This window comes from Caretta caretta, chromosome 1 (assembly GCF_965140235.1).
Source record: "Caretta caretta isolate rCarCar2 chromosome 1, rCarCar1.hap1, whole genome shotgun sequence".
NCBI lineage: Eukaryota > Metazoa > Chordata > Testudines > Cheloniidae > Caretta > Caretta caretta.
The window spans coordinates 148,417,871-148,441,829 of record NC_134206.1 but is presented as its reverse complement, the minus strand read 5'-3'; the positions used below and the strand labels follow the sequence as shown (position 1 = coordinate 148,441,829).

At 40.1% G+C, this 23,959-nt stretch overlaps 1 protein-coding gene across 4 annotated transcripts in view; it reads left to right on the top strand.

The window, feature by feature from the left end:
- TAB3 (TGF-beta activated kinase 1 (MAP3K7) binding protein 3) overlaps nt 1-23,959 on the top strand; it is a 74,879-nt gene that overhangs the window by 5,775 nt on the left and 45,145 nt on the right. The window contains exons 2-3 of one of the 4 annotated variants that reach the window (XM_048863558.2): nt 5,922-6,007; nt 15,495-15,598. The exons of 2 other annotated variants lie outside the window; for them this stretch is intronic. The gene's annotated coding sequence lies outside the window, so the exon portion shown is untranslated. The remainder of the gene's footprint in view (nt 1-5,921; nt 6,008-15,494; nt 15,599-23,959) is intronic. One more of the 4 variants, XM_048863576.2, reaches the window with a different exon arrangement.

Sequence of the window (23,959 nt, the reverse complement as noted above, 5' to 3'; positions counted from 1 at the left end):
TTTCTTTTTCTCTCAGTCTTTTTCATTGATCCTGTCCCCTCTTGTACATATAATCGGGGTAAAAGTAACTTAAAGGACTTACCGGTATGCCGGAGTCCTGAGTGGGGGCGTGGCCTCAACAGGAAGGGGCATGGCCTTAACCGGAAGAGGCAATTTAAAAGCCCCAGGGCTTTGGTTGGGAGCCCTGGGGCCTTTAAATCAACCTGCTGCATAGGCGGCTGGGAGCTCAGGGGTGAATTAAATGGCCCAGGGCTCTGGCCGCCGCAGAGCTCCGGACATTTTAAATCCCTGCTGGAGCCCGGCTGCCAAGTTAAGGCGGGGATTTAAAGGGCCCGGTGCTCCGGCCACTGCAGGGAGCCCCTGCCCGAGCCCTGTTGCAAGAGTTCCGGTGGCGCTTTAAAGGCTTCGGGACTCCCCGCAGTGGCAGGGGAGCCCTGGGCCCTTTAAAGCACCACCCGAGCCCCACTGCCGGAGCTCCGGAGGTGATTTAAAGGGCTCGGGGCTCCCCGCAGTGGCAGGAGCACTGGGACCTTTAAATCATCACCAGGGAAGCCCATCCGGCACAACGTACTGGCTCTTGCCGGTACACTGGACTGGACCGGCTTACTTTCACCTCTGCATGTATTAGACCTGATAGATCCCACTATATATGTCTGCTCTTCAGTTTACTGAATGTTTTAATTGACCCAGATCCAATAGGTGTGCAGACTTTTTTTTTTCCCAAAATTTAAAACAAGTTTTAAAAAAAGGTAGAATTAGTGCAGTAAAGTTCAATTGCTTGCAAATATAATTTGCAAAGTAAGTAGACTTTATAAAGTTGTGTCAAGTTTTACCAAATAAGTTGATCCAACAAGCTGGGATTTTTTTTATTTCCCCCTGTGAACTGTCTTACAATGACCAATGTAACACAGTAATCATAGTTCAGTAGTTTGACAGTATAATATAAAAATGGAAGATTGGTTGTGTGACTGAATGAGAAGATTCTTAGAGCACTTTATTAAAAACCTGAATAGTGATTGTTGTGGACTTCTTGAAGTCCACCCTAGAGATTGCTATCCATATTCTCAGTTGCTGTAGGGATTAGATGCCTGGAAAGTGGCAGTAGATCGTTGACAGGAAAGCGCCAAAAAAAAAAATCACAAACTTTTTTCTTTTTATGAATGCCGTCCAGGAAAAAACTCTTGCAGCAATTTTTTATATCCTTTCTATATTTTTTGCGCTTCCCCTCCTGTTAAAATAAACACAAGTGCTTTAATCTCCCTATCTTATTCTCCAAACCACTTTTAAGTTTTTATTCTTTCTTTGCTTTGAATATTTTGTTTCCCAGCCATTACATGTGTTTACAGGCATCTCCTAGAGGCAGAGCTTTTATCAGTCCAGATAAAATGCTGTAAAAAAACTGGCTCACTCCATTTGCTTTATTTTTTATTTACTTTTTTATAATATGTGATCTAGGAAAAAACATCAAAACTGTAAAATATGTGGATTTATGTTTTCATTATGCTAGGAAATATAAATTCCCAATAGTATGAACATGTATTAAAAAGAACTTCTGGTCATTTCCCTTTTTTGTACAGTGGTTGTGATAAATGTGTTAGCTGAGTGGCAGACACCATTGAGTTGGTCGACTTAATGTATCCTCTCTACACACATGCACATCATACATCATTTGAAGGCTGATTGTGTCCTCTTCAAGATGAGGTGTGATGTGGAGCAGTCAAATGGTGCCGTTATAGAAATAGGGATAACCAATGATACCATCAACACATTAAAATGACTACTTCGGAATATTTGCTTTCAAGACATAAAGTTGGTTTTTTGTGGCCTCAAAGCATCACAACAACTATCTGGTAAAACAAAATATGATACATTTCAGTGATACCTATACAAACTTAATAGGACTGGTGATATTTCTAGTCCTCATCCTTATCATAACTAGGGCCTTACCAAATTTATGACCGTGAAATCTGATCTCTCCCTATTAAAATCTGTATAGTATAGGATAAAAGCACACAAGACCAGATTTCATGGGGACCAGTATTTCTCAAATTGGGGTTCCTGACCCGAAAGGAGTTGCAGGGGGGTCACAAAGTTATTTTAGGGGGCTTACGGTATTGCCACTCGTACTTCTGCGCCCCGCCAGCAGCAACGCAGAAGTAAGGGTGGCAATATTATACCATGCCACCCTTTACTTCTGCGCTGCTGCCTTTGGAGCTGGGCGACCAGAGGCTGCTGACTGAGGGCCCAGCTCTGTAGGCAGCAGCACAGAAGTAAGGATGTCAATACCATACTATTCCATCCTTACTTCTGCACTGGTGCTGGCGGTGGCTCTGCCTTCAGAGCTGGGCTCCCAGCAGGGTGGATTTGATTTAAGTCAAATTGATTTAAATCACTAGTCAGGAAGACGCGACTTAATCATGGATTTCTACATAAAAGTGCATTCTTGTTGGTTGTTATAACCTTAATACATATTCTTCATATGTATTAGATGTAGGTTTCATTTTTTAGAAGGTACACACTATACATTTTTAAGTGATTTAGTTTGAAAACTAAATGAACATGTGTTCAACATGTCTCTTAAGCCCAATGTTGAGAACTTTGGCTATAACAGTGCCATCTGTTTTTTCATGATTTTGTTCCCAAACTGTCATCAGATTAGGCCACCCCTTGATGTAGTGCTCAAAACAGTCCACTGCTGAGTTCCATCACACATCTAGTGGGAGAGTTAGCTTGTTTCCTCCCGCTTTTTTCAGAGCAGCTGCTGCAAAGTGGTTGTTACGGAAGTATTTTGCAATTTCAACAACATTAGCCTTTATTTCTGGAACACTGAAGTCTTTGGCTAGGAGGTGCATCAAATGAGCACCGCAACCGTATGTTATTAGCTTGGGACTCTTTTCACTCTCTTCTAAATAATTTCTTCTCATCTTGGATACATTTACAGCATTGTCTGTGACCAAGATGCATACAAGACATTTGAATTTTTTTTCACAGTTTGTTATAGCTTTTACTGGTACTACTTGTAAGTATTTAGCTGTGTGCGCATTTCCTGATGTATCAATTGTTTCTGAAAGGAAGACCTTCCTTCTTCGTTTGTCACACAAGCACATATGACAGGATCATTGAGGACATTGCTCCACCCATCAAGACTCAGGTTAACAATTTCACCCTCTAGACCTTTTGCACACTGCTAAATTTCTCTTTCATACACTTTATCCAGCAATTTGCCTGCGACATCTGCTCTGTTGGGAGGATTAGTATCCTGGTCTTAATGACTGAACCATGTTAATGAAGTGTGGGTTCTCAATCATACGGAAAGTAGAGTTTATTACATAAACAAACTGAGCAATTTTTTCATCAATTACCTCTTTTTGTAATCTTCTGGTTCTTATCACAAACTTATCTCTGGTTGTTTCTGGATGATGGAGATATTTTTTTCTTTTTGCTACAAGTGATATACTATGGCCATGTGACATACATGGTATGACTGAAATGCTATCATTGTCAGATAACTCTGAAACTATAGAAAATGATGGTGATCTTGAATGTGGATAGTCTTCAGAATCCTGTATGTTGATGATGGATTCTCCTGAACAGAATAAGTCAATGCAGTTATTTAATTATTATTACCTTACTGCTCATTGAGTATTACTCATTGCATTCACGGACACTCACTACTACTTTAAAGGTGAAATTGTAAAAGGAAGACCTGCCTATTTCAGCTATTTATTTTTTATCCCAACTGCATCTAAAATGATAGTACCAAAGAGTAACAACTATATTTTTTGCTCAAACATGAGAATTCAAGAATAGTCCAGAAGGAAGATAGGCAGTCCTTAAGAAAGTAGTATGAAATAAAAAAAGTTTACCAACCTGAAGATTCTGCATGTTCAGACATGTCCCTTTCATCCTCTTCAACACAGCTTCCTCCTGAGAAGGAACACTTCTCATGATGTTGTTTCATTGAGGCAACCAGGCCTTGCATTTCGTTGTGGCACTGTTTGCATTTTGTATGCATGTTTGTCTTACCCACAGGTAGAGGAACTTAATTAAAATATTCCCAAACTGGGTCTCTTTTACAGCCTGTTGCCATACCTTTTCCCTTCTAGTGAGAGAATGGTATAGTAGATCTCAAATCAATGAAGGCTTCACTCAGAAAGACTGCAAGACTTTGGGAATATGCTGCTCAAAACCCTTGTGACATTCTCTCCGGGCTTCTTCTCTTTGTCCAGATCTATTCCATCCCCAACAATCTTCTATTCATTTTTGAAACTTTGTACTTTAGAGAGAGGTAAGAGATTGATTCTGTGTACACACATTTTCAGAGGGACAGTAGGGTTGAGGTCTGTTATTTCTCACGTCTATATATTATTTATTTTAAAACATTTTTGCTGTTAACAAGCATGTTATCTCTGGAGACACAAATCCACAGTTTGAGTAAGAACTGCAAAACTAAGCATCTTGGATGGTATCTTCTAGACTGAGCACTGAGTCTCATTGGGTAGATAGAAAGATTAACCTAAATAATCTATACAGAAGCCCCTGGAACCCCATAAAATTGGGTCCCTAATCCATGAACTATTGGAACTCATTTACAAAACTTTTCTTAAACATTATATGAATATATTGTTTATACTATAGAATTAGAATTTATAATCAGTCTTCCATGATGATACATTATAACTCAGATATATCTTAATTAAAACTATCTTTAGTTTTATTGGTTTTTTTAGATAGGTTTTTTTCCTCAAAAAGCGTTTTATCAAAAAAATCCAATTTAAATAAAAAAATCCAATTTACTTTAATTTTTTTTAAATATCATTGATTTTTATTCACCCTGCTCTGTTCAGAAAATGAGAGCTCGTGTGGAAGGAGAATATTTGGACTTACTAAGGCTCTCCCTCCCCCCTCCCCCAACTCCTGGGCTTTTTGTGTTATAGAAGTGACTTCATAACATTTTATGTCATATATCAGTACTTGGGACCCTTTGTCATATGCTGCATATGAGACCCAGCTTTTATGGCAACATCTCTCTGTGTGCATGGGAGCAGCACTGAATTATGTGGCATAGATGAGTAGTAATTCAATTTTCAGTTATACTGAAATATTAATAAAATACTTGAAGGTGGAAGTTAGTCTGGAAAGTGTATTTTACTGATCACTTGGCTATGGAAATTTGCAACTGCATATGTTAATTGTCTGATATCTTGGTGGTGGTTGCAGTATTAACAGTAAGCACGTACTGTACAAAATTTTTGAGTTATAATATTTGCAGTAAGCGTGCTGAAGATAGTTTTATAGAGTATATTATTGAAAGATGTTACTGCAATTCATTACTGGTATTTAGCTAAGCTTTCTAGACATGTAATTTTAAATTTATTAACAAATGGGAAGTTGACGGAGTTATGAGAAGCATAATAGGGAAATGTTTAATTGTATACATCTTACTAAAAGTTAAAATTGCAGAAAAATTAGGAAAACATTAAGCATATACTGGCTGCACACATTTGCTTCTCAGTTTTATGAAATAACTTACTGCCGTGGAGCTGAATTTGATGTGGCATTCCGTGTTATAGGCAGTAGTGCTGATGGAATCCTAACCGCCTGTAGTGGATAACCTTCTGGTGGTATTTTTTTCATCAATCAGGAAAGTAAACTTGCCTCTTCCTTGTGATGCTACTCAATAGTATTCTAAAGCTTTTCTGATGATGCTGGATTTAAGTTATTAGCTCTGTATATAACTTGTTAAAACACAAAATATATCAGTGCTTATATGTTCAAAAGATTACCTACCTTTTGTAATCATTCCAGAATTATGCAGCATAATAATTCTTTCTTGCTTCAGTTATTTCCTCCCATTCTCTAAAATGGAAACATTTTCTGCTTCTGGCTGGAGCTCATGCAAATGACCTTGTCTCAAACAGATGCTGCAAGTGAATCAGCAGAGATGCACTCCTGGAAATATGACTTCCTAAGAAGATATTAAGGGGATTTATTCTTTATTTAAAGAGTAAGTATCTTAGATTCTTCTTCTTGTGCACTGTGTACCCCTAAAACACACTCTTGTGAAGTATCCAGTAGAACACATGAACAGATTTTTGCATTTTCTGCAGTCAGAGCCTAGTGACCATAGCCACTTCCTAGAGTAGACGAGAGTAGCCTCCTTGTCCCTTGTTCCCATCTGATGTGGCAAAGATAAAGTGGGAATAGAGAAAGGAGGATCGGTGGAGCAGTGTAAAATTTTCGAAAGCAACTTATGGTATGTCTATATTGCAGTTAAACACCCGCAGCTGGCCCCTGTCAGCTGACATGGCCTCACAGGGCTTGGGCTGCAGCCTGAGCCCAAATATCTACACAGCAATTTTTCAGCCTCAGAGTCTGAACCTCGTGAGTCTGAGTAGGTGACCCCGACCAGCCATGGGTTTTTTATCCTTTCATAAACATACCCTAAGTGACTTGAGCATCTAAGTCCTATTGAAAGTCAATGGGACGTAGGTTACTAAATAATTCTCATTATTTTGAAAATGGGGCTCAGGAACTTTTGAAAAATTTACCCATGTGCTTCCCTGGCCTGGAACACTGACTGGGTGGCTTATCAAAACAAAGCCAAAACTGCACAAACCTGCTTTAGCAATCTGAGCCTACAGTACAGCTACTGTTGCCTATTCCCTATCCACAGTGGGAGAGCACCACCATATGGAGCCCCAAGGATGCATGAAATACTATTAAGGGATCTTCAGCAGACACATGAAATACTATTAAGGGGCTTTCATCTCCACCTGTTGGAGTAGTGCACCCCAATGGCCTTCTTCCCCTTAGTGCAAGTGATAGGTCATCAGTCCATCAACTGGGATCTCTCCATTAAGGCCTTAATTTCATATCCATGCATTTAGAAGTGGGAAATATTTCATAGCGTAAAGCTTCATTTTCTGTGGGCAATCTCTCTCCAGTAGCTTGCATCCCTAAGTATGGGAACTACTTCTCTGAGCAAAAATCCTTTTTCCTCCAGTGCCTCAACAGGGGCACCTACAATCCAGACATTCTTCAAAAGGCTGGACAAGCCGGACCTAAGAAGGGAACCAAACCTTCAAGGAAAGCAAGTTCTGAGAAATCAAGGCACTTCCAGACCTCTGACTCTCAAAGGGATCTATTAGAATAGTCTCTGTTCAATCTCCCCATCTCTGTGACTCTGCATGGAAATGGGAAGTAAACTGAAGTCCTCACACAAGTGGAAACAATCTTGCAGCCCTCTGCCAAAGAATTCAGTAAGGAGCTGGATGTGTCTAGTTCAGGCACACTATCTGAGCAAGAAGCAATAAAGCACAAGAAGTATCCTGGATTTTGGTATAAAACAGGCCAAAAAAAAAAAATCCTTCCTTCTCTTTCTTGAGTTACTCTGGTGTATAAGTGTCATAAATATAAAGGGAAGGATAACCACCTTTCTGTATACAGTGCTATAAAATCCATCCTGGCCAGAGGCAAAACCCTTTCACCTGTAAAAGGTTAAGAAGCTAAGGTAACCTAGCTGGCACCTGACCCAAATGACCAATGAGAGGATAAGATACTTTCAAATCTGGAGGGGAAGTGGGGACAAAGGGTTTGTCTGTCTGTGTGATGCTTTTGCTGGGAACAGATCAGGAAGGCAGCCTCAGAACTTCTGTTAAGTTAGTAAGTAATCTAGCTAGAAATGCGTTAGATTTCTTTTTGTTTAATGGCTGGTAAGGTAAGCTGTGCTGGATGGAATGTGTATATCTGTTTTAGTGTTTTTTTTTTGTAACTTAAGGTTTTGCCTGGAGGGATTCTCTATGTTTTGAATCTGATTACTCTGTAAGGTATTTACCATCCTGATTTTACAGAGCTGAGTCTTTTACCTTTTCTTTAATTAAAATTCTTCTTTTAAGAACCTGATTGCTTTTTCATTGTTCTTAAGATCCAAGGGTTTGGGTCGGTGTTCACCTGTACAAATTGGTGAGGATTCTTATCAAGCCTTCCCCAGGAAAGGGGGTACAGGGCTTGGGGGGATATTTTGGGGGAAGATGTCTCCAAGTAGGCTCTTTCCCTGTTCTTTTTTTAAAACGCTTGGTGGTGGCAGCATACAGTTCAAGGACAAGGCAAAGTTTGTACCTTGGGAAAGTTTTAACCTAATGTGGTAAGAATAAGCTTAGGGGGTCTTGCATGCAGGTCCCCACATCTGTACCCTAGAGTTCAGAGTGGGGAAGGAACCTTGACAATAAGAAAATGAGAAACCATAGTACTGTGGATCATCACAATTTACTCTTTATTTTAAGACTTCCTAACTGAATCCCAAATTGGATGAGATTGTGTCTAATTTGGAGTCACGCTTATCTGATGAAACAACCTTTTCTGTTAGCAGTAGTGGTGGAGTTAAAAATGTACAGCCGTTAGAGGTGTTCCATTATTTACCCAAATGTGAAGAGAAAATATTTTCATATTTGCCTCCAAATATATCACAGAATTTTAAATCCCATTACTGGGATTCCTGTTGTCTCCAAGCTTGAATTCAAAAGAAACATCTGACAGCTGCTTTATTTGTATGTTTTTGGATCCCCTAAATTTACAAGACAGTGTCATAGCTGCAGATAATATTGTCTTGTCGGCTCAGTTTGGTCAATTCCTGCAGTTGATGGCTGATTGGGCAAGAAGCAGCGTGCACTGGTCTGGTTATTAATCTGGATCAAGGTAAATCCTTGGCCATTACCATCAAGAAGCCTCCAGCGCCGAATTATGACCAGCTGAACATTAACTTGTCTGGAGGAGACATCGAGCAGATGGCAGCTTTCAAACATTGTGCAGCATCTTAGACAGTGCTGGAGGTTACTCAAAAGGTATGGATGTGTGTATAGCTGCACCTGTGCCATGTTTCGGACCCTTCAGGGTCCACTGTAAGGATGTTGTGACATCACATTTGCTACAAAGTTGTCGATCTAAAGAGCCACAGTTATACCAACTCCGTCGTATGGAAGTGAAACATGGAAGGCTGAAGAACACTTGATTGATGTTTCTGATTCTTGTCATCTTCATGAGCTATTCTGTATCAAGAACAAGCTCAGAAATGAGATAGTTGAAGTCAAATGCAGCAACCGCTTCCATCAACTGTTGTTTAGTTTCAGTGGCTTTCTTGATATGGATACATTAATAGAACAAAGGATCAACAAATTCTGAAGTGTGTATACCAATAAATGCTCCTACATGACCAGCAATTGCAAGGGTGTCAAAAGCTTTAGTGGCATGACAAAATTGCCAGTGATGGACATAAACTGAATATATAACCAGACCACCTAAAGCACCTTGCCAGAGAGTGATCCGGGTGGAGCTCAGTTTGTGAGACCATGTCCCTTTGGGATTTGTCATGATGATGGATTTCCTAATTTTTTAAAGAAGTTTTATTAAAATTTACAGCATGTTGCATACAATTTAAGATATTTGCTGTAATTGTCTTTCACAGTGGAGTGTGCCAATTATTGCCAGGTTTGACGTGCACAATATAGTGCTTAACAAAAGATACAAATAAGAAACATGGGCTTTGACAACACTGTAGTTCTGAATATGAAACTGTGACCTAAGCTAAATGACCACTTATTTACTTGTGGACTCTCTTGGTTCTCATGCTCAGTTATTCTTAGAAGTTGTTAATGTAAACATCAGAAGGAAAAACTTTAATACATATTTGGAAAACTGCAGTCTTTTGGGCAATGACAGCACTTGGAATATAGTTACTGATTCTTGTGTTTTTGTTTTGAAAAATGTGTAGCAAATTGCTCTTCTAATCAGAGTAGATGCTTTAGAACCAGAGAAGAAATGAAGGCCCTGCTCCTGCAATCTAATTCTCCTGGGCAGATCCTGGCATCCATGCTGAGCACCACTAAAGTCAATATGGGCTCTGAGCGAGCAAGCAAGCATCTGCACACACAGGCCTTGATCCTGCAATTAAGATCCAACTGAATTTTTTTTTCTTGTCACAGCATCCATGTGAAAAATGTTTTTACTAGGGCCGTCTAGCAATTAATGAATCCTGTTTAATTGCATGATTAAATAATAATAGAATACCATTTATTTAAATATTTTGGATGTTTTCTACATTTTCAAATATATCGATTTCAGTAACACAGAATACAAAATGTACAGTGCTCACTTTATATTTTTGATTACACATTTGCACTGTAAAACATAAAAATAGTATTTTTCAATTCATCTAATACAAGTACTGTAGTGCAACTTTCATGATAGAGATTACACAACAGTACTTGTATTAGGTGAATTGAAAAATACTATTTCTTTTGTTTACAAATATTTGCACTCTAAAATGATCAAAAATAATATAAAGTGAGCATTGTACACTTTGTACTGTGTTGTAATTGAAATCAATACATTTGAAAATATAGAAAAACATCCAAAATATTTAATACATTTCAATTGATATTTTGTTTCAGTGCAATTAATACTGTGATTAATCACGACTAATTTTTCTAATTGTGATTAATTTTTTTGAGTTTATCACGTGAGTTAACTGCAATTAGACAGCCCTAGATTTTAGATTAATTTTTCTGAGTTGAATCTTTAAAATACTTTTAAGGTTAACTTTTGCACATCTCATATTGAAAAAGTAGGATATTTTCACAATAATGAAGAGCTCCCTTGATGGTGCAAGCTCCTGTACACGCGAGCTGACTTCATGGAGGCTCCATTTGATGCAGGTGGGTTTATAGGGTCAGAATTAAAATGTGTAAATGTGGGAAAACTTACAGATGATTTGGTTGTGACTTTGCATGTGGCTGTTATGAGCCTCATTTAACACTCTTCTCACCTACCTCCTTACTTTGAGTTAGGAAAGCCTTTTCACTTTTCTAGTTAATGTTGGGAAGGCCAACAATGTTTACATTTGGTTAAATTCTGCAAGTGACTTTTTGGATTATAGTTGTTTAAAAATGACTGTGTGAACATAACACTTATTGGAAAGAAGACCGATACCTTATGGAACTCTCAAACAATACTTTGTTTCTCCAGCAGTCATTAATATTTAGATGAATTCAGTAGCTGCTTAACATACTGCTAATACTGAAGACCTATTAAAGTATTATTGCCCAGAGTGTGATACCTGCCCTCTTGTGTGGGGAAACAAAGTGCTAGCCAGGGATGAAAGGACAGTGCTTTCATGGTTCTCCAGAGTGTTTTCTTTCTGCTGTTTTAATGAAAGTCTGTAGTTGTTATGATGGTACAGAAAATCTTAAAATCGTGACATAAATTACAATGATGTCTGAGTTTGCAGAGAGTCTGAAGCAATGAACTCACCCTCTTCTACAGCTGGGTGCTAACTCACTTAACAGGGATAATACTTTAAATGCCAACATTAGTAAATATTTTGCTGCTCATCAAAACATGAAGAATGAGAGAGTCATAGTATGTGTATCTATACCAGTGTTGGCCAAAGTGAGAGTGGGTAGCGAAATGGGGGAGTAGTTATTAAAAATCAATGTTTTAACATGGTATCACTGCGGAAGATAAATATGGCTGTTTGTCAAGTGGTCAGGGACTGGGTGTTTTTTAACTGGGGGGAGAATTTTACCTGAAACAGTGGCCTTTCACAGGCAACCAAATCCAGACAGACAGCATCTCAGCCCCCTCATTTGGGCATGAAAGCTCATGAACCATGCCAACAAAAATAAACAAATCTAAACGGTCGTGTGACACCCTGCGTGCCCCGGTATGTTTTCTCAAGCGAGGGGGTGGCCAGTGCTGCAAGGCTCAGTGCCACCTAAAGATCACATGGCCTCAAGGGCTTCCTTCTCCCTGGAGTGAAGAAAAAAAGTAGGATTCAGATCTGTTTCATGCAGACATTAGGAGGCTTTGGTCCTTGGTATCAGCACTCGGAAAAATCAGTTACCTGTTACAATGAGAAACTTTAGGGAAAGCTGAGACTATTCAGAGTCATTGGAATATTGCTTTACAATCCCAACTCCTGCCAGACATAGTAGAAAGAAATAAAGGTTATATGGCAAGTTGAAGCAGTTCATGAGGTACAGCAGGAGAAAATACCTCTTAGCAAGTGGTAGTTAGAACAAGTGCAGGTTCAGTATAGAATTTCTGTTGCCTCAGCGCTATCTGAGGGTTTCCTAACAAGCTCTATCTGGAGATAGACCCCCTGATTCGTGCCAGTTTGGGAAGAAAAAGGCTACCTTTGTTTTTGCTCAAATCAGGTAACCGGACGGACATTGTCCGGAGGGGGTACCCAAAAGAGCCATGCAAGGATTTCAGAAACAGTTTTTTGTTCCGTTCCAAGTTTCAGCAACCCAGGGAAAGGCCACAATGTTAATGTTCTCATCCCTTGTGTACTTCAGATTGGAGCAATGCAATCCACTTCCTATCCTATTTCTACCCTCAGAGAATCAGGGAAAAGCTGAGCAAGGCCCTATGTGAAACCTCTAAATAAGTCCCTAGTAGCGGTTTGTCTTCAAAGCATTCCTATTTTAACACTTTCAGACCATTCTTATGTTTGCAAGTGAACAGGAGCCTTTTTCCATTCCTAGTTTCAATCCTTACCATTTGATCTTGGCTGTCATTCAAGGGGGTCTCTCCAGTATCATGGTAGCAATAATATTGGCTTTAGGAGAGAAGAAATTTCATTTCTTTCCCCAGACAATTTTTCAGTTCAAGGTTTCTGTACAGCGAGAAAGCTTGAAGCAAAGACACAATGATCTGGAATATCTTGAATTCACGACAAACACAGATATAGTACCAAGAAACCCAGACATAGGCCTGGGCTGACGAAGAATACTATCAAATACAAGGTCTCCTGTCAGAAGAATGTTAACAAGAGATGTCACAAAAACAAAAATCAAATTCTTATTAGAGCCTATTTAAAATTTTGATCTTATACACAGGCATGCTTCAGTGATAGTTCATATGATACCTATCCAGTAAATCTGGGTATTTCCTCCCTATCTCATCCAGTGGCAGGGATCTAGCTGGGGTTCTGTATTCTCTACTCCCACAGCTAGTGAATGAAGAAAATCAGATTTTTCTTTTAAGGGGTCTTTCTAATTCAGTTTAGGTACCAGAAAGAGAGAACACAGTATCCACCTGCTGGGACACGGTGATTCATTGAGGTCTCAGGGCTCTCTGCTCCTTCAGTCATAATAGACAATATTTCTGATGGCGTTTTCATAATACCTGGGAAGTCTGTGATAAGACCTCAACTTGAAATTCTGTCTAGTATAGAACAAAACTTCAACCTCTGTCAACATGCACTGCCCACTGAGGAAGAGATGAACACCAAGATTTAAATGGCAGAAGTCATATTAACAGAGTGGCTGCTGCACCCAGAAATGTCGTCATAATCCAATTTGGTGGGCTGTTGACGGAACTCTTTGAATTTGGAAATCCTAAATCAAGTGCTCTGAGATCTCATTATGTGTAAGGAACTCGGATGTGAGGTGAACGACATCTTGCAAAACTGGGAGAGATCTCTGTCGTCTTTCCTTTTCCACCCCTCTGCAGAATAATACAAAGAGCAGCAGCGATAGTGTTCATGTCTTTCTTGCTGAAGAGACTTTGGCTCTCAGGTATGATTAACCTGGCAAATTAACATATTGCAAGACCTGTCCTCCATCTGGGAGCAGACAGGTTTTAAAATGAATACTTGGAGGAAGAGATTTTTTTGCTTTATGGACCCCAGTGGAGAAGTACAGATAAAATTTATTCTGTGGGCTGGTGCAAAGTCCATAGTATAACTTCCGTAGAGTTCTCCTAGGAAGGCTCTATTGTGGATTTATAAGTGTCCAAGCAAAAAGGTTAAGTCTGTGTAGCATAATGTTCTCAACATGTTCAAGAAGGGGAAGTTTTGTACATATCCCAACATTAAATTCTTCCTTAGTGCATAAACCTTGAAAAAGACATAGGGTATGACCTTGGAACCTCATTCTGTTCCTTACAGCACTACCGAGATAAAATGCATTATACTTCCTATCCATTAGAGTAGGCCTCCATATGGCTATTACCTTCTATCAGATTAGGTTTTTATTTGAAGTTGGGAACTTTATCTAATGAGACCCAAATATTGTACTTTTAATTCAGACAGATAATCTTTTCAACTGTCACCAACGTTCCTTCCCAAGAAGTATTCCTTCTTTGGTTAAGCATCAAAGTCTAGTCCTTGAGATCACTGAAAGTCTCAGGGCAGAGTAGTCATGTCTTCTGTATTGAGATTTGCTAGATAGTTCACCAGATTTTGCACATTGGTCATCCTATGTCAGCCAATTCCCTTTTACTTCTGGAAGAAGTCTTCTCCACTCCTGAGTAGGAGTAGATAATTGTATGTACTATACCTTGTTTTGGATGTCCATATTTACAGGATGATCCTGCCTTCTGCCCTGGAGGCACACTGCTATGCAAATCCTGTTGCAACAGATCTGTGGACTTTAGCATGAAGAATAGGAAAACTTATCCATGCTTATGTAGAAATTTCCTTTTTCAAGTAGCAAGGCTCAGAGATCTGGCCCACTCAGGAGACAAATGGATCATCCAGAATAGAAATAGAAATTGATATCCAAGGATTAAGGTTTATTGTCAATAGGTGGAATTTATCATGCTCTGCAGTAAGAGAAATTTTTGTATCCTTCCCCACCCCTGAGTATATTTAACACAATCTGTAATTTAGGAAAGTAGATTTGAATTATCCTGGCTATGGAAGTTGTCTCAAGTAGAAGGAACTTAAGGAGGTGGTGCAGTCTTCCGTTGCCAGTGCCTGACGGAGCTGGTTTTGCTTCAGGGCTGCAATCCTATTGTAGTGGATCTGTGGATCCTATTATTCTAAAAAAAAAATATTTTTTTCAGATAAGTTTGGATACCTTTCCCTATTATATTAAGCTTACACTTGGGGCAAAATATTTTAAAATCCGGCCATCTATGCAATTGCAGGTTCCGAATCTTTCTGCAATTGCATATCTAACTTGCACACATAAGTAACTAAAAATGGCCATACAAATTCAAGGAATTAAATTCACATTTTAAGTATATAAAAGGGTGTAGGCACTCTTAAAATATTGATTGTACTATGATGGAGAAGAGGGAAAAAAGAATAAAGCTAAGGAGAAGACATTTAATTTTTAACTATCCATTAATAATGGAATGTTTAACGTATATTTTTTTAAATAAAGAATTAATATTGTATGGTGGAAATATACTTGTTTTAGGAAATGAAGTGTAACTGTTATTGATTGGTTCCTGTATTGAATCAGTCTACTTCGGTCTCTGTGTGTGTGTGTGTGTGTGTGTATATAGTGTTCAAAAAGCATTTTATATGTCCTCCAAAAACTCAGAGGAATGAATGGTGGTGAGCCATCAAAACTTTAGATGTCTTTTAGCTCTCAAACATTCACTAAGTGTTTTATTTAAGTGACTGTGTTCTTTATTAATAAAACTAACATTTTACAAACTAGCCCCACTTGCACATCTAATTAGTCATTGATTCTTTTACTTAGGTGTTGGCAAAACTGTTGCATTTTCTGACAGATGCTTCAATACATCAAAACTAAAAAGTCAACCTTTCGTGAGATGACTCTATAATAACAATCACTGTAACTTTGTAAGTATATTCTAGTTTGTAAACCCAAGAGTTAAACAAATTACAAAAAATTGGAAGTATGTTATATAGAAAATGTGAAATTCAAAGTCTTGATTCTTTAAAATGCCCATTAATCTCGTTGTATGGAATTGAAGTGTGTACGACCACAAAAAATTGATATTTTGACAACACAGTGCAGAGTTGTTACCATTGTATCATGATAATTAACAAAGTGTATCCTTAATTGTTTAAATTCTGTTTGCTATCTATCTAATACAACATAGTGATGGCAACTGCAGATGTTAAAAGGCAAATCTGGTTTTCATATTGTATTCAAATCTACATTGAAAAAGTTAAAGTTGCAAAGTCAAGCACTTAGAAATTAAGAAATGGCTTCAAGCACTTAGCCATTGACAGCCCAGGAAAAAACAATAAGAAACCATCAAAGCAAATGGGAAGAGCTTGAAAATGAAAAGAAAACCACAGTATTCAAAAACTAAGAAAGGAGGGATCATTTCCACCCCTTTCCCCCCTCTCCCCCCACACCCTTTGAATATCTATAGTGACTAAAGGAAAGAAATGTACAAACGTTTCTCCTGGGGGAATTTTGTGCCAAAAAAATAAAAATTCTGTTCACAATATTTTAAAATTTTGCGAAATTCTGAAAATTTTATTTGTCAAAATAACAGTATATAACCATGCCATTTTTTCAATTATTTTGGTAATTTATTTAAAAATACCTGTCAGCAAATATGTCTAATGATAGACCCACACAAAAATCCCCCCAGGAGTAGAGGTAAACAACCCAGTTCCTGCTTCTCTGCCCCCTCCCCTCCACTCCCAGAGCCCAGCTGTGGGACCCCTCCCCCTGCCCAGACACTCTCACCCTCTATGCCCCAGAGGCCAGGGATTCAGAGGGAGAAGCACTCTGATGCTGGGTCCTGGGCTTGCATGGAGTTTACTGTATGCTGCCACTTCCTTCCTTCAGGGAATGCCAGGAACTGCAGCTGATGGGAACCCTCCAGTTCCCCCTCTCTCTCCTTCCCGCTGGCATTGTCTCCTATTTATGAGCTGTGCTCTGCCAGGTCCACCAGCCCCTAGTTGCGGCCAACATCTCTGCAGCCCATGTTGTGGGGGGGTGTAAGAGGAAATTCTGTGTAAGGTGACCAGATGACAAGAACAAAATATTGGAGGGGGCAGCCACAGGCTCTTCCAGGGCCGGCTCTAGGTTTTTTGCCACCCCAAGCAAACAAAAAGCCAGTGCTGCTGAAGCAAAATATCAGGACAAATGCCGTACATCGGTCAGGACGTGGAACAAACAACTAAATATCGTGACAGTCCCGATTTTATTGGGATGTCTGGTCACCCTATTCTGTGTACGCAACATTAATTTTTGCAAAATTCTGAATTGCACAGTGACACAGAATTCCCCCAGGAGTAAAATCTTTTAAAATGGAAAAGGTTTGAACTGAAGAACATCCAGAACTTGGGGTATAGTCTTGAGGCAGGATCGCTGCTACAGCCAAGGGGATATGCTGAGAAACTGTTTTAAGTCAGTGGGGAACCCATATTAGATAAAATCCCTCTTCTAAAATGATCATGTAAAGTCTGAGGTTGCATTTTTGTTTGTTTTCTGTGTAAGCTTACGTTCCACTTACTATTTCATCTTTGAATATATGATTTCTCTATTAAATAAGCTTTTTTGTTTGTTTTCATCCCAAGCAGATCTCTGGTGTGTAAACTTTGTGGATTTTATGTTCAAAAGTGATATGATAACTGGGGGGCTAGTTTCAGGACTTTGGGAGTGATGAACAAGAGGAGAATAGTCCAAGTGTCTGTTAATTAAGAACTTGGAGAGGATGAATTTGGGGAGACCTGGAACTTGAAGCAGTGTTGATGTCAGCCTGCAAAGTTTGATGAGAACCAGGATGAGGCCTTATTCTTGTAGGCTGGTGATTGGTGTCAGGACCCAAAGTTACAGTAGGGCAGGCAGTGAGAGACTGCCTTCCTGGTCTGGGTGGACCCTAAAACTTCAAGTTCTATCCTATTTTTCTCATAGCACCTATGCCTCATTCAGCACAAAGGATGGACTGTGCTCAGGGAATTAATGGAGGTTGCATATTGAAGGAAACTGTTGTCAGAAAGACTGTGGCCTCATTTGTTGCAGTTAAATGCCATGCTAGAGAATTAGATTCTGTCCCTGCCTCTGCTACAGAGTTCTTGTGTGTGATGCTAAGCAAGCCACTTAAACCAAAATGTTTTCAGTTTGCCACTAAGTCCATATTTCTCATTTTCTGGGTGCCCAACCTGAGACATCTGGTATCAGATCTGCAGAAATGCTGAGTGCTCGTGATTGCGACTGAAGCCAACTGAAACTGTGCTTTGAACATGTGTGCTTGTATCAGGGAATCCACTTCCCATGTGCCTGGGGTTACTCTACAGGCAGGCTGCCTCAGTTTCCTCAAGGGGCTGCTTATACTGTTACACACCCAGTCCAAAGGTAATTCAAAACATTCCCTTCTTGGTGTCCAGTTTATGTAGTCCTTACATAGTCTGGCTCTCCTGGCCTCACCCCCCATTTCAGTGTCTTTCCCCTTAGGTAGGGAGTCCTCAGCCCCCTTCCCAGAGCTGGGTTCCAATTTAGCTGCCGCTCCCAGGGTTTATCTGGCTGGAGCTCAGCCTTCTGGCTCTGACTTCCAAATTCCCCTGGAGGAGTCTTTCTCACTCCCTGCAGTTTCCTGTTCTCCCCACCCCTTCTCTGCAGCTTTCTGCTGCTCTTACAATGGAATCACTTGATCTTTCAGGTGTGCCTCTTCAGTAATCCGGGTTGCTAGCTGCAGGCCTTTCAGTTGTCAAGAGGAAAGCCATGCGGCTAGTGCTATACATATTCTAAGTACTCTGAAAATCAGTCCCGTGGTATGTGAAGTTAGGTACGCAAAATCAGTGGATGCTTTTTATCTTAATCTCTGTTCTTTAGTTTTCCAATATGTAAAATGGAGATCTCACCACCAGTTACAACTGGGTGTTGTGAAGCTAAATTCTTTAATGTTTGTTCAATGATACTGTGGTCAGAGTACCATAGAAACATAGAAATTAATATATTTGTATTCGGTGCAGGGTTTGAGGATATGTGTGTGTGGTAAATAAGGTATACGGCCACACAGTGAATAGAGGATAAAAATATACATTGAATAACTACCCATTCATTGAATAATGCAGGGGTCCTGGGGGGAAAAAGTATGTGATCAAGTGATCGTCTGTATCATAATGCATGTACAAGAGAGTCAAATAAAAATTGCATAGCCCTAATTTTGGCATTTTCTATCTTTTAAGTGCTTACTTTACAACCTTAATATTCTTCTAACATGTTTTTATATAATTTCTGAATTAAAAAAAACTTTAAAACCCTCCACAGAAATTCTGTGATGTGGAACCACATTGACCCCAGCTTAGGTCGTCTTCAGGGTTTGGGCCTTTACATCCACAGCATAGACCTCTACCACTTTGAGCTAATTGAATAACTGGTAACATTAATAGGCTGTTGTTCTATATGTGGACAAGCTGTTAGAGAGGGGTGTGACACATTTTGGGTTACACAGCTTTTTGTCATCGCAGACGAATGTAGAGACTCCGATTCAGTTCTAGGTTCTGGAAAGGAATGTGCTCTAGTGGTTAGATTCTTCTGTTCCTTGTGCTCCTCTCTAGTTCCCTTCTTCTCCACATCTTATGCCCTGATCCCTCCCCACTTTCCTCAGCACTCCATATTCCAGTGTGGTTGCTTCTTCCTTCTCTTCTGTGCTGCCTTGGTGCCAGCAAGCAGAGGCACTGAAAGGAGAGGAGATGGTCTCCCAGCTCTTAATGCCTGTGCCCGGTACTACAGAAACCAGAAGGAGCAATTGCAGGGAAACTCCTGCTCATCATTTGCATTGCTAGTATGGAGCATGCTCAGTCACTCTGTGGGAATGACATATGTGCAGTCCAGTTGGCACAAAGCAGCTCTAAGGGAATGGAGCATGCTGAGTGCAAATGAGATCTTCAGAGAGTTTAGCTTCCAAACTCTGGTAAGCCTCTAATGAGTGTGTGCAAGCTGTGATTGACTTATTTTAGAGACTCTTAATTTGGTGAAATTTAGGTGAACATTCATGGGGACTACAAAAGGTGCAGCTCTAACACCAGGGTGACACTCCCTCCCCACCCCAACCAAATTTCAAGCCCTTGATCCAAAGCCTGGAGGCAATAGTTTCTCAGTGAAACAATTGTTTTTTTAACACAAGCAAAACTTATTTTTTTCCCTAATCTTGTTCCTGTATATGGCTGTTTTTTTTGTTTTTTTTTTTTAAGGTGAAACTTACCCCCCAAAAAGTGAAGTTGACTGAGGCATACATCCAGCATGGAAAATTCTAGCATAATAATTTGGCAAAAGGATAAGCATCTGAAAATAGGGTCTTATAACAAAGTGTTGGGCAGCCTTACTATTGAGGATGCTGCCTGAACTGTGTGTTTATAAATTTCCTTAGGGATATGTCCATTCTCCCACTTGTATTCATATTCTAAACTGAAATGCGTATCAATTAACAGCTCCTCTAGCACAGATCTGTTGATATCTTCAAGTATTTGATTGCCTCCTTAATAAAAATGTGCTGATTGATGTTTTACTTAGTAGTGTTGAGATCCCTTCATATTTAATGATTGTCATCTATACTATAGTGCTCCTTTGTACGTGCAATTTTAATTAAATAGAAATATATTAAGCTATATAGAAATACTCAGTGCAGTCAGAGTATTGATCTGCTAATTCTACTCTTGGTTTTTAGATTTCGTTTTTTAATTGCTTCTGGACTGAAATATTGCCAAGTTTCAATCCAGAGTTGTTATATATGGCAGAGATTATATATAAACTTTTGATAAGTTATAATGGAAAGGCTTGATGGGTCTTTTGCTATAATAAGACTTCTAAGGATGCTATAAGTAACATTTGTTTATAAAATACAGAAAAATTGCCATTCTCTCAATGAAAGGATTTTCATAGTATCCATTTCAGAAGTAGGAGACTCTTAATCTGTCCACTTACTGCTGTTGCTTTTAGTGTTTTCTTTGTGACGAGCTACACAAATAACTCCAGAGGAAATAAGTTGGTCTCTGGGCTCTGAAATGCTATGCTTTGCTGGTGCCATGGAACAAGTAGAGTCTTCTGCATCTATAAGAGGGCAGGCAAAGCCAACACATTAATTTAGGTTAAACTTCCAGTAGTGGGGGGAAATGAAACTTTATATGTTTTAAATAAAAACAATTATAATAAACCTATAAATAATAGGTTTTTACAAGTTCTCCTTCACCATAGTATCTGGGCATCTTAAGATAGTAAGCAGTTCTGCTAATAGAGGTAGTATTGACTGCATATATTATTTGTCAAAATAACGCAATATAATCATGCCAGTTTTAATTATTTTGGTAATTTATTTCAAAATACCTGTCAGGAAGTATGTCTAATAATACAGACAACAAAAAAGATTCAGGAAATGTTGTATGACAAATAGATTCCTTATTAGGCATATTAATACAGAACTTTGAGTAGTAATTCATTAAAAGTACAATACAGAAATGTATTTCCCTAACCCCTCAGAAGCAGTGCAAAGACTTGGGGGAGTCAGGGTAACTGAGGAGCTGAGGGAGACGGAAGTCATTGCTGGGAAGGAGCCTGGGAGTGAACCTGGAGGGTTGTTGTGTGTGGGTGGGAGAAGTATGGAACATTTTTGGGGAGGGGAGGGATTGTTAGGGAGTTGGGAAGCCTACCCTTGCAGACCCTGGCAGATGACCCCTAGCATCTCCCAGTCAGTCAGGCACATCTGCCCCCGTCCCCACGTGCCCTAGCACCCCCACTCAGCCACTCCTCCTTTCCCTGTGTCCCAGCACCCCCACTCAGTCACCCCTCCTCTCCTCGTCCCCATGTGTCCCTGCACCCCCAGTCTGTGACACCCCCCCCCCAGCAGCCCCATGTACCCCACTCTCTTTTCACTCCATCCCACATAACCCGTTGCCACAGCACTTGGCCCTGCAGGCTGGGTGTTGTGAGGAATGCAGCCTCTGCTCTCTCCCTATCGGCTGCTGGCTGACTGCAGCCGGTGAGTCGGCTGCCTGTGTTCTGGTGTCACAGTAGCCCCTGGTGGGTGGAAGATATAACTGTAGAGCATCTCTCGCAGAATATATTTTCTGTGGAGAATAAAAAAAATCCACATGGGACACATGAATTCTGCATGTGCACAATGGTGCAGAATTCCCTCAGGAGTAATACACCATCCCTGCTTGTGTAATTTGGGGGACTGAATCCCCAGAAGTAAAAGTAGGTGCCTCCACCACTTGACCTAAACAGCCAGGTATCTTAGCATGGAAGTAACAGCAGAGTCATGAACCTTATAGCTGTATGATCTACGCTGTTACTGTGGATTACAGAAGTACCCAATTTGAAACATTTCATCTGAAAGACTATAGGCAAAATGAAAGAGTTGCTTCTGTTCTATTATGGACTTGGGTTCTGTATTCTCTACTCCTAGCACCATCTGACGTGACATTGTGCAAGTTCCCTTACCTTACTGGAAAATTAGTGCATAGTCCCCTTCCCCATCGCTTAATGAAACCATTGTTCATTATCTGCCCCCTTCCCCTCCCCAAGGGATGAAACCATGGCTCATTTTAAGAGTCGTTAAGAGCAAAAACAGTAACAGTTGCCTGTGGAAGAGCTGAGACTAGAACTCATGTTCTATGGGATTGCAGTTCAGTACATCTTCTGCTAAACTGCATAGCATTGTAAACTTTTCTGTTCTGTTCTCCAGTAATGTGACAGGTGAAATCTGCATCACGGTGAGATTGCATATAACGGGCCAAACTTGTGGTGTTCCTGAAAGCTGGCAAAGCTGACAGTGTGCCTGGTTAACTTCGGGGTTCTTTTTTCCAGCCACATCATATATTACATGAATTGCTTACTCAATAGCTATAGGTTGTGTGTACCAGCAAGTAAGCCAGTTCGCACCAGATTGCCATACAACTTTCTGGCTTCTGGCATTTGGTTTATATGGTAGTACAGGAATCAGCAACCTTTAGCATGCGGCCTGTTAGGGAAATCTGCTGGCAGGCCGGGCCAGTATACTTACCTGCGGCGTCCGCAAGTTTAGCCGATCGCAGCTCCCCTGGCCGCGGTTTGCCATTCCAGGTCAATGGGGGCTGCGGGAAGTGGCGCGGGCCGAGGAATGTGCCTTCCCGCAGCCCCCAGTGGCCTGGAACAGCAAACCACAGCCAGTGGGAGCTGCAATTGGCCGGACCTGCAGACGCTGCAGATAAATAAACCGGCCCGGCTTGCCAGTGGGTTTCCATGACGGGCCACGTGCCAAAGGTTGCCAATCTCTGTGGCAGTATATTGTTGCTGGGGAGTCCTTTATTCCTTCGCTGTCTGGTTGATGTAGAAATTTATCCTAGCTTGCATCTTTTTTGAGGCCCTGCAGAAATCTTCTGACAGCAACAACACATGGTCTTTCTGAACCCAAATGGATTATCTGGGCTGTTAATTTGCAATGAAGCTTATTTTTTATTATAAATTTGGTCCCACAGCATAGAGGTGGGGATCCCTCTTTGCCTGGTGGGAGATCATAGGTGCTCAGAGAAACATTCATTAGTAACAAAGGGAAAATGTTGTTAGTATCTTACTTATTTAGTAGATTTGAAATGATTAACTTTAAAATGCCATTGTCTAAAGGCCTTGCTTGATGCAAGGCTAGTATTGGTGATTTTAAACCTCCTTCTGTTACTTCAAAAAAGTGAAATAAAAAAATACAGTTGACTCTTTAAAATGGCTATCTTTGAGGGGGACAGACATATGCCATGGTCATGATTCTTATCAGGGGATAAAAGGCCCATAGAAAGGAGTATCAGTTTTGAAGCTGATATTATATTGTTAGTGAAATGCTCCCAACTTTTTTCCCTTAACATCCCAGTATATTGGGCAACCTGAGTATGCATCTGTTCCTAGCACTTCTTAGGTCATGCTTGTCCAGGCACAATCTGTGTGTAGCAAATTCCCTTTGATAGCTTCAGAGGATTTTAATATTCTGTGGCAGAAGAGGAAGAATAATAAAAAGAAGATATTTGCGGATCCCATTTAGATCTTGATGGATCATGAGGATGACATTGTCCGCTCTCCTGGTCTGGAGGCCATAAATGAAAGGAACAGAGAGGCCTGGGAAGAGATTGAAAAAAAGGAAGATGCAGGAAAAGATGGATGCCTCTTAGAGGATGTGGAATCAATAGTTTAAGGCAATGACTCTTGTGGTGCGAATAAACAACTTGCTCCCAGGCCACAGATGGGGACCCCACACTGCTCCAGCCCCATCT